The sequence below is a fragment of the Heptranchias perlo genome, chromosome X (genome assembly GCF_035084215.1).
Source record: "Heptranchias perlo isolate sHepPer1 chromosome X, sHepPer1.hap1, whole genome shotgun sequence".
NCBI classification, from domain to species: domain Eukaryota; kingdom Metazoa; phylum Chordata; class Chondrichthyes; order Hexanchiformes; family Hexanchidae; genus Heptranchias; species Heptranchias perlo.
In genome coordinates, this window is record NC_090370.1 from 23,931,779 (window position 1) to 23,940,484 (window position 8,706).

At 45.1% G+C, this 8,706-nt stretch overlaps 2 non-coding genes across 2 annotated transcripts; one reads left to right on the top strand and one right to left on the bottom strand.

Annotated features, from left to right (window-relative positions):
• Positions 1-4,240: 4,240 nt before the first annotated feature.
• trnar-ucg (transfer RNA arginine (anticodon UCG)) lies at positions 4,241-4,329 on the bottom strand. The gene is given in 2 exon segments: positions 4,241-4,276; positions 4,293-4,329. It is a non-coding gene; the product is annotated as a tRNA-Arg (tRNA).
• A 2,749-nt stretch (positions 4,330-7,078) lies between these two features.
• trnai-uau (transfer RNA isoleucine (anticodon UAU)) lies at positions 7,079-7,173 on the top strand. Its single transcript has 2 exons — positions 7,079-7,116; positions 7,138-7,173. It is a non-coding gene; the product is annotated as a tRNA-Ile (tRNA).
• The last annotated feature ends 1,533 nt before the right edge of the window (positions 7,174-8,706 follow it).

An 8,706-nucleotide genomic window follows, 5' to 3' on the forward strand; every position in this document is an offset into this window, starting at 1 on the left:
TATATAATTTGTCAGGGAAGGTCTCCCCTCTTTGGTCAGATCTTGTATTCTACTATTAATTTCAAATAAAATTGAATAGCCCCAGAACTTGTCAAAACTTCCTTATCATACTGTGGCAGGGTAAAACTGATAGGTGTTTAGTACCCTGTGTCAGTACATAGCTCAAGTAATGGACTTCCAATTGTCTAACCTATGCTTCCTTTTCATATGATTTGTTTTACATTCCTTTCTTATCAATTTTTCACTGTAGCGTGAAAACTTATATCTCAGTCAATTGTAGCCTTTGGCATTTCCGAGTGATTGGGACAATTTTACTAATACAACCTATACCAATTATTACCTCATGTTCACCTGTGTTCTGGGCAAGCCTCAGACAGTTCTCAACCGACTGGGTCATTTCTATCTGTTTGAACTGGTCTTGGCATGACAGTCTGGCTTCTTGGGATGGAAGGGGTTAATATTAACTTGCTCTTGTGGTAGGAGTAACTTGATCCTTCTCCCTTTTGAGATTAAGTTCCCACCTTCAAAATTTCACTTCACACAGGTTTGACTGATTTTTTACTTCTCACATTTGTGGATTGCTTTATACTATATTTTTGCACACTATTTTTTCACATACTTTTAGTGGATGTGATTATAATCAACGCTCCGAGCTGTTCCAGCTTTCCGACTTTTCCTATCACAATGATCCTGATAGTTTTTTTAATCTATCCCGTTAATTTATAACCTCTTTTTAAACCACAGCCAATCACAAAATAAACATTCAAAATGCCAATTTTTTGAAGATCCCATGTCTGGAATTTAACATGCCCACACTTTATAAGAACCAGAATTTAATAGGTCACTTAACCTCAATAACTCCAATTTTAATTCGGCAGTATCAGAATTAAACACACGACAAGACAGATACATTACACAAAGGAAGAAAACACACAAGACACAGTAAGAAGGGGGCGTAGCCCACAACACCGACAAAAAAAACACTGATCAAGACAGGCTTTTTAAAGGGACAGTACACTTAAACAACAAAACCTTTCTTTTTCGGGCCTCTGTCTTTTAAACCTTTGTCTAGTCACTTAATTCTATCCATATTTTTTACAGTACTGTCTCCATAAAGCAATTAGTTCTTTGGCTGAGGTACCTCTGTTATTTTTCCAAATTAATTCCTGAGCCTTTTTTCGGCATCTAAGTTTTATCAATAGTTCCTGTTTATATCCAATCATCAGGAACTTAAACCCTGACTACCCTCAGTGATATTAACCACTGACCTACCGCTTACACGTTATTCCCTCAGTGATATTCGACCACTGACCTCTTCCTGCTATTTCTGTGTATTCGCCAGACTGACCTGAATCTTGTAAGGACACCACGCGAGTGTTAGCGATTGGACGATTCGTCGTCAGACTGACGGATTGGAGGAAAACCGACGTAGTAAATTAAGACTACTTACATCGGGGCGCCATTTCCTTCCTCCGTGTCTGAGACAATCCGCCTCTTACTCCGCGAACCCTCGGTGAACGACCGTTAAGATCCCACCGCTGCCACCAAATGACGATCCGGATTCTTTCCCCTCAGTCTGGTTCAGTAATAACTGAAGTCGAATACATTTTAAAGTCCAACACATCTTTAATAGCAGGGTTCTTAGTCTGCAGCATTGATTTGGACTCCTGATAGAGTCCCTCTATGCTGGCAGAGCAAGAACAAAAACATATAGAAATCCACACGTTTTTATACAGATGAATAGGGTTGGAACATACTTAACGAGGGTCAACACCAATCATAAGCCGGGCATAGGTTGCCATGCGAGGTTACATTATTTCCGGCCAATCATAAATAATCATGTGCTGATCATGCTGCTGTTAGACATCAAAGGGGATAACTTCCTCACTTTCCAACTTGGAATGTTCTTCCCTGTTCCTTCTGTTCCTTATCTCCCAACCTGGAATGTCTTTCAACTTTGGCTAAGCTCGTTCCCTATATTGATCTGCCATAAACATGGAGACATTCAGACCAGTCCTTGACGCACATCAAAGACCTATCATTGATAAGACAATGCAGGCCTGCTGACTAAGCAAACATATGGCCCAGCAGGAGGGCCAGGCCACTTGTATCAATCTCAGTTACTAACTAATTAACCCTTTCTAACCATTTTGCATTCTGCTTCTTTGCCACGTAGGCATTTTAATATTTTACCGAAAACTGACCACGTAGGGATTCTCAGTAGTACAGTCATATACTCCGAGGAGGGAGAGGCCCTGCGCTTTCTCAACTCAGACTCTGGACTCCAACATGGCATCGGCCCGGGGGAGGGGGAGGGGGAGAGACAGACAGCCGATCTCTGGCAGAGGGGAGGGTGGAGTCTGGATCGTCTGTGTGGGAGGTTGGGGGTGAGCGCATTAACCGTCTGTGGGGGAGGAGCCCCTGTGTCAGAGGTAAGGGGCCCGGGGCGAGTCTCGTTTGTCTGAGAGAGCCAGGGTAAACGATGGGTGGAGGACGGAGGGCCGTGAGACTGGGCCAGTGTGTTAAATGGGGGAATCAGACCTCCGGCCCCCGTGCATCACTGCGATTTGTGTCCATTTGTATCATTGCGATTCTCTGCCGTCTGTGCAGCACTGTGTCCCTCTCCCGACCCGTATCTCACTTGCTGCAACATTCACCGATCGATAATGGCGCACGCCGTGAATGCATCATTGTGGCTCGAGGTCCCAGCAATGAGAGGGCGATAATGATCGTGAAATAATTCTCGTCTGTCAAAACTTAGACCTTGTTCCACTGCGGGTACCAAAAGCCTTCGCTTCTGTCCACTTATCCCAGTTAAATGAGGCCCTGTCGGTGGATGTTAAAGAAGCGCAGGGAATTCTCCCGCTCTCTTATCCAACATTCATGACTCGCGAACTGAAGGGTCCAAGTTTAAGGGATTGAAACCAGAGCCCTCACGGCATTCCTCAGTCACCCATCGGCACTCACACTTCGATGGCATCCACTGTCCGATCATTGAGAAACACGTCCCTCCTCCGCTTGGCTCCGTCCTTTGTGGGAATGGGAATTGGAAGGTTTCGACCGACTTATGAAGTGTCCCTGGAACAGAATGAACAGCATTCCCTGTGTCTCGGGGTTTCAGTGACGGATTCCTGTCTGTCTGTCACAGGGCTGATCAGAACTCGATTCCTGATCCAAACAGTGCATCGTCTTTCAGAGAAACCGAGAGAGAACAGGAACAGAGAAGGAAACAAACTGCGGACTGGATTCCAATTGCGCTCCCGCGGTTATTGTTAACTAAAGGCACCGTGGAATGGGATCAACAGGCAGATTGCTGGGGATTTAAATGTTCGGGATTTAAACCCAGGCTTTCTCCCATGTTCCCAAATACTGATCGAATAATCGGGAGATGGTAAAATGCAGGAGATGCAGGAGGGACCGAAGTCCTTCAATCTCGGCAGCAGTTACTGGGAACCGAGCCATGGGTGGGATTCTAGTTCAAAACGGGAGACTGTTAACAATGAGAGAGGCCCTGGGCTCAAATCTGGACGGGAGCTCCCTCCAGATTTAATTTTTCTTGATGAAGAGCGGGTGGAGGAATTAAATTTAACAGAAAAAAATGTACAGACTTGGTGTAAATCTAATAACTGGACAGGTTCAAGATTGTTAAAAAGTTTTGAAATTAGATTTCATCCTGATGGTTAATGTTAACCCTTTATGTTCCACCTCCCTTATCATTTGCTGTTCCCGTTAATCTTTCATTCGCTGGAAACCCCAGAGGCAGCAAGGAAGGACAGAAAGATCTATCTCCGATCCGTCCTCTCTACTCGACCTTTATCCCATTACAGCAGGTGAAAAATTCCAATTATCCGTCTATATTAAAACAAAATATAAACAATCTAGGGACACAGCCTTAAAACTCCGGTGTCGGATTGATAATAATAGCATTCAAGCCCATTTTGATTGCACAAAACTTACGGAGGGCCGCAACACAAGTTCAATACAATATCGACACGGATGGGGTTCGAGCCAATACGGACAGAGCACAATGGATTAGCCGACCATTTCTGAATCGAAACAGCAGAAATAAAGTCACTTTTACACTATGTCCTGCCCGTGCACCCAGATCGACAATATTGAAAATGTCGAGTCAACTTCTGCAAGCAAAAGGATTTACGGATTTCCGTTCCATCAGGTCAGTTCCTGCAAGAAACGGTCCGGTGCGAAACAGTTGCGGCGCACATTGGAACAAGTGTAAAAACGACCGCGGCAGGAATCGAACCTGCAATCTTCTGATAACATCACGATTAACACCGAAGTCAGACGCCTTATCCATTAGGCCACGCGGCCGCTGTAGCAGTGGCTCAGCAAACGATCTTAAATCGGGGCAGGAGTGTTTAAGACACTGCTTGCTTTTTTCTCTTCCTTTCACTTTGTTGATGTTGTCCATTTATTGTTTTCTCTCTTGCAGCAAGTTGGCTCTGATGTTTCGGAATCATCAGGAAATGACAACTGAACTTCCACTGGGTCTCCAAGAAACCTACAATCAGAATAAACAAATCATTGATCAAAATGTTTTGCCTCCAAAGCGAATCTCTTTCGCACTCAGTCTGCAAAATAGAGAGAGGGGAAATAAAATAAATGACAAATCGGAAAACTGAAAATGTACACGGAGAACAACACCGAGCGGAGAATGTGAACAGAATTTACTATCCAACCCCGACGGGCCGAGTGGCCTCATCCCGTCCTGTAAAATACGAACAATCTCCAATTCTGCTGGGTGAGATTATTATTTTCTGATTTTCTTTTTATTGGTAAATATAAGAGCGGACGGGGTCCCGCACCACGGGGTAAACGGGTCAGATCCAGACCTGGCGCTCAGTGTTAGTGTTAATATTGAGCACGGTATTCTATCCGTGTAAAAATACAATCGCGGGTTTCTTGCTTTATATTCGACAAATTCCCTTGCTGTGTGTTTAATCAGAGGAGGGAATATTTTGCTGGTTTCGTGATCTTCATTTTCAGGAAATTAGCAAATTCGTCTCGAAAAATGAGTTTTCCAGTTTCTATTTCGCTAAATGGAGTTGAGGTGCAGATCAGCGATGAGCTGTTGTGACTCCGCGCGCCGGTTTAATAGGAATTCGACGTTTCAGTGAAGTGAACCGTCTCAATCCGGTTTATTTCTTTATTTATAACATTGTTTATTTTGAGTGACAGATTTATCGAAAATTCTGTGAGAGTTCAGTTGTCAGTTTTCTGATCAGTTGGAATCTGAAGAAGATAAAAATAAGGAAAGAAAAACATTACAAAGGTCAAAACTCGAACTGATACAATCACCTTGTCTCCGTCTTTAAAGGTGATTAATTCTCCCCGGAGAACTGTTCAATGTTTATCCCTTCAGCTACATCACTACAACACATTATCTGCTCATTATCAAATCGCTGTGTTTGGGATCTTGCTGGGCGCAAATTGGGTGCCTCGTTTCCTGCATGTCTGTAAAGCGCTTTGGGACGTCTGAGGTGGTGAAGGGCGCTATCAAAATGCAATCCTTTTTCCTGTTGCCCCATGTGCCAGGTACCATATTGGAATCCTGTCCACAGGCGTATGCAGGAAATTTTGGGGGGAAATTGGATAAAGGCCTTATTTCGGCGCAGGTAGCGTGATGCGCTGTTTCCCCGCGCCCAATGACCCAGGCGCAGGCAGGACGCAAGATTCGACTGTCCCGAAGACGCACCTGCATTCAGCGTTCCATTCCGGGCCTTGCACGTGGGATCAATGCAATATGCGCTTTCCACCACCAGGGGAGCTCAATCTCTTAAAGGGAGGATGTTTCTTCGAAATCTGTCAACGGTCGCTGGTACCTGTTATTAGCTGAAAATAACAGTCTACTGTCTGCACGGAGTCTGAACTGAGATGAGACATCACACATGTAAAACACAGCTGCAGGTTCCATCCTTCTGTTCACACGCTGATGAGTTATGTTAACACATTGAATAAAGGTTGTGCACAACTAAATCCCACATCCTCCAATCTGCACGCCAGTCCTCACCAATCTGTCGATCTCAGTTGGTACCAAGCCTGGAGAGTGCATGCACCAAGCTCCTCTGCTGATGCTGAGAGACCTTGTTGCAAGAGGTGGGCAGAAGGAGGGACATCCCATATTTGCAGAGGTTGGGGGTTGGGGGTGGGCAAGAGGCCCTCCAGACATATATCCAAAAGGCAGCGGGAGGCAGCGGGGGACGAAGTCATTGCCAGGCGCACAGTAGCATGGACTTCGATGCAGTGCAGGAGGAAGTTCAATGCTTTGACATTAGTGGTCAAGGTGAGTGAGGTCAACTCTCAAATGAAGTCACCTACCAATTGCACCACGCACGACATCCCCATCACTCAGATACCAACAAACTCTTTCCATCAGTATTCAACTCTTGTCACCAGAGACTTCCTCTCACCCTCACACGTTACCACTGTTGCAAGCCGCCCACCAACAACTCACAGGTCACACACACTGGCAGCTATCAGCCATCACACAGACACACGTCCCGCTTTCTTGCAGGTGAAAGTGGCGCATATCAGGAGGCAGCAAGTGGCAGCGGCATTTCGCCCGTCGAGCCTGTTCCACCATTCAATGAGATCATGGTGGAGCTGTGACCGAGCTCCATATATCCGTCTTCGCCTCATATCCCGCAATAACATTGGTTCACAGAAATCTATTAATACCAGATTTAACAATCACAAGTGAGTTAGCATCAATTACCGTCTGAAGAAGAATGTTCCAAACGTCTCATTCTTTCCTTGCAGAAGCCGAGCTTACTTGTATGCAACACACCTGGAAAAACGAAAATGTCTCATGATGTTGTGAAGATTGAAGCTGAATATGAATTTATCCCATTTCACACATTGTCATTAATGCAGAATGAAAATGCTCTTGGGCGGTCATCAAACCCCAGCTTTCTGTGTGGCAGGCAAGAATTCGACCACGAAAACATCAATGCCCGAGCGGCAGTTGGCTGCATGTGTCCACTTGGAAACCTGTCTGAAAGAACATACAATCTTACAGACCGAAATTGAGGTTGTTTGATGAGAAACAAGTGACCATCCAGCTCTAGTGGCGCAATCGGTTAGCGCGCGGTACTTATATAACAGTATCAAGCTCGAGCAATGCCGAGGTTGTGAGTTCGAGCCTCACCTGGAGCAGGTGAACGTTTTGCATCTGAATATTTCCACCGGAGTTCAAGGTCCAGCTGGTCTGTTCCAAAAACATCTCCTTCTTCGTGTTCTCATGTGGGCACTTTGGTTCCTCTGGTCGGCCGTATTGCAATAGCAGGTGTGAGTTTCGTTGTTAACAGGCGGGAGAAGGAGCGATTGGCGACAGCATGAAATGGCAAAGGAGGCGCCACGAGATCTGAAAATCTAAAAAACCGAACACACAATTCTTCTTTTCGTGAAACAGGCTTTCTTCTGTTTGAAGTGCCGTGTCGGAATATGGGGATCGGGCGAGAAAATAGAGTCGAGGTCGAAGATCAGCCATGAATGGCGAAACAGGCTCGAGGGGCCGTCAGGCCTACTCCGGCTCCTATTTATTATGTTCTCATGTAACAGCTGACACGCTCCTGGTTGCTTGGCTGTTTGATTTGCAATATCCCTCCCCGCCTATCCGCTTAATCCAGTTTGTTGCTCCCACTTTCAAATTCAACTTGTTTCACTTCCTGATCATGTGATAAAAATAGTGGAGTGCAGAAGGTTCATAACCCGCAGGAAGATCAACGGTGGAAGGAATGAAAGCAGCGATTTTGCTTCGACATCAATGACGAAACACTCACTTTTCCTTCATTTTTCTCTCAGAGTAAACTTTGGGGAAAGTGAAGCGAACTTGAGTGACTGCAAAATCACCAGGGGTTCTTGCTGCACAAGATGAAATTGGCGACATCGGCATCTGAGAGGCTGAAATCGTTAACATTGTTCCCGAGTTTCGGTCAGAGGCGGCACGGATTGATATGGAGCGCTGAATGTCTCTGCATTCTACCGCCCACGGAGATGATGCTGGAAGTGTCTGCAAGGAGTGGGTGGGGGTTAAAAAGTATCCAATTTACTCGAGCAAAGAAATCAGATCAGCCCAACTAAACTCCGTGTTAACCATCCAATTAACAAGCTACAGATAAATGCACCAATCCAAATATTTCCAGATAACGATGGAAGAGACTCACTTTGAAGCAGTTTAAACACTAAGCAATCTCTGTGCAAACAAGGGACGGGTGGTGTGAACGGGCAATCAGTGGTCTTTCGAAATGATCATCGACAGTCCGAATGTTTCTGGTAAAAATGTTGATCAGAGAAGAACAAAGTCCTTTTCTGAGAATGCTCACCTAAAGTCAACATATTGACACACATCGTCTCTCCCGCAGTTGTTCCTCCGCTGGAGGACAAGAACTTGCCAGCTGTTTTTAATTTAACAGCCTGAAACAAGGATTTTGAACTCTGGACCCTCAGATCACGACTTTGCTGAGCTGATGCTTTACGGACTGAGCTATCCATGTTCACGGTTTTGTAACACTCCATCATAAAGATTCATGGTCGGTCTCTAAATTATCGCTTGTGGGCGTCGAACTCGAGTGAGGGTCCGTTTGACAAAATTCTCAGTAATGTCTCAAGGAAAATCTTTGTTTGTTTTAAATCTGATGTGAGAAACATGGAGAGGTAACTCGTGAGTTTACAATTCTTCCTGTTTGT